Source organism: Tachyglossus aculeatus, chromosome X3, assembly GCF_015852505.1.
Source record: "Tachyglossus aculeatus isolate mTacAcu1 chromosome X3, mTacAcu1.pri, whole genome shotgun sequence".
NCBI classification, from domain to species: Eukaryota; Metazoa; Chordata; class Mammalia; order Monotremata; family Tachyglossidae; genus Tachyglossus; species Tachyglossus aculeatus.
Window position 1 is genome coordinate 7222007 of NC_052099.1, and position 2645 is coordinate 7224651.

The window sequence follows — 2645 nt, forward strand, 5'->3', positions numbered from 1 at the left end:
GGCCAAGAGAGAAGCCATCTTATTTTTTCTGCAGGATGCACCACTTGGATCTTGATAATAAGAAGGCAACAGCAAGCAGCAGACAAGTTCTCCTAGGGCATAAGATGACAGTAATCCTTAAACTCCAAAACAAATTCTATTTTTTTACATTTAAAGATGATTTGTAACTCTGCTTGGAAAATTATTTTAAAACAGCTTATCTATTGCTGGGGAAAGTCTGTCAGTATTGAAACCTAAGCCAAAAGGCATTGTAATGGGTGTCCGAAGAACACTTTCCCCTCAACTATCCACCCCTTAGATCACTTGCTGTACTTCCCAAGTGCTTAGTACAGTGCTCTGCACACAGTAAGTGCTCAATAAATATGAAAGAATGAATGAATGAATTAATGAATGGGGCCCAAGAGGGGAAGATCCCTATCTGGAGGTATAGGCTCAGAGTTTAGAATCAAACCTGCTGGAATAGGCAGAGAGAAATTGAGGAGAAGGAGTCAGGAGAGATGAATTTAGAGATCCTGCTACCTCCTAGACCCACAGGCTTTGCCTGCCCATCTTCTTCCACAACTTTCTGACTACTGAAAACACATTCCAGTAGTCACCAGTGTGATAACTGCCAATCCTGGTGTTGCCATTTGTGTGTTCAACCAGTCTTCAGTCCTGTCTCATCCTCAAATCCTGCACACAGAGGTAGAGCTCTTGTTGGCAGAGATTTGGGGGATGTTTGCATTACACAAATGACTTGTATTTGGGGAACAAAGTGTAGGAACAGAAATTAGAGTGTTTTGGATTTGGTGGTACATGACTAGTAAGGCCAGGGAAATTGCCACTGCAGAACTGTGACCGACTATTTTCCTGGCAGAAAGCCCATTTTAGTCTATTACTGAATAGCTGTATAAGTTTTCTCAAGTGAATTTAGATGGCTAATTTCTTTTGGAACTGTATCCAAGACTGCCACATGGCTGACAACTTCTTTGAATTCAATTGTCTATTAGAAAAGTTGTCCAATGTCAATTTTTGCCCTCAAGCAATCTGCTACATTTAAAAATTAAATGAAGAATTGTTAGAATAAGCATAATTCACTTTGATCTCAGATGTGGCGTCCACTTACTTCCCCTGAATAAAAGAATCCATCTCATGAATAGCATGTTTTAATAGACTTTTCATGGTTGGATGTGTCAAAATATCCAGCCTTTTGAGCTCTTCCAGTATTTTTCTTATCTGATCCTTTCCTACCGATCAATAAAATCAAAACACTTTCCATATCCTACAAGCTAATCCATCCAGTATGTTTTCGTCCTTCACATGTCCTGACATTTTTTAACTGCTAAAACTAGAGGCATTTTCATCATAAAGTCTTTATACGAGACCTTGTTTCAAATAGATCTGTTATACCTTGCCAACATTCTTAAGTGCTATAAAAGTGCTTTTATTCTTTCTCTTTTGTAAGCGTGCCAGAGAATATCCAAGAAAAGATGAATGCTCTGTCACTGGGCAGGTGTTCACATTTTGTAGCATTTATTCTTTCTTTTCAACTTCACTGAAATACGCTCTGACACAAACTTTTAGAGAGTACCAGATGACCTATGTTTAAGGCTGTTTTGGTCTATATGTGGACTTTCTCCACTCTTTTCCAGTTTCCATGTTTCTTTCCACAGCCATTAATCTGTGGTATTTATAGAGCACTTAATGTGTGCAGAGCACTGTACTAAGTGCTAGGGAGAGTATGTCACAATAGAGTTGGTAGATGCATTCCCTGCCCACAAGGAGCTTACAGTCTCCTACCTCACCTCACTACTCTCCTACTACTACCCAGCCCTCAAACTTGGCTCATCTAATGCCAACGTACTCACTGTACCTCGATTTCATCTATCTTGCCAATGACTTCTCACCCACATCATGCCTCTGGCCTGGAACACCCTAACATTTCATATCCAACAGACAATTACTCTCCCTACTTTCAAAGCCTCCTTGGAAGCATATCTTCTCCAAGAGGACTTCCCTGATTGAGCCCTCATTTCCTCTTTTCCCACTTCCTTCTGTGGTGCCCTGACTTGATCCCTTTCTTCACCACCCCAGCTCCAGCTCCACAGCACTTATGTACATATCTGTAATTTATATTAATGTCTGTCTTCCCATCTAGACTGTAAGCTCTTTGTGGGCAGGGAATGTGTCTGTTATACTGTTGTGTTGTACTCTCCCAATCACCTCCCTTCTCAGGATCGCACCTGGAGAGTTTCCAGCACTCTACCAGTCTCGACTACGGGAGGGAAAGTCAAGCAGAGGCATACCCATTCCATTCCTAGCTTGGGCAGTGGCTAGTGAGTGGAAGGCAATCCGCTACAAGTCAAAACTCATCTGTGCCAGGCAGCAGCGGCATGGGAGAGAGTCGAGGGTGGAGACTCAAGTTTACTGCATGGAAGAAGTCAATGATAAAGCACTTTCATATTTTTACTAAAAAAGCTCCATGGATACACTACCAGAATGATTGCAGGTGGAGGTGGGGTATTCTGGGAGAGATGTGCCCATGGAGTCACTATGGGTCGGAAATGACGGCATAAGATAAGACAGGACTCTCAGAAGTGCTTAGTACAGTGCTCTACACACAGTAAGTGCTCAATATATGATTGATTGATAGAGGAGACAGACAT

The 2645-nt window shown here is 41.7% G+C and overlaps 1 non-coding gene across 1 annotated transcript; it reads left to right on the forward strand.

Annotated features, from left to right (window-relative positions):
- Positions 1–2204: 2204 nt before the first annotated feature.
- LOC119949006 lies at positions 2205–2342 on the forward strand. The gene has a single exon (XR_005457104.1). It is a non-coding gene; the product is annotated as a small nucleolar RNA SNORA7 (small nucleolar RNA).
- Positions 2343–2645: the final 303 nt, after the last annotated feature.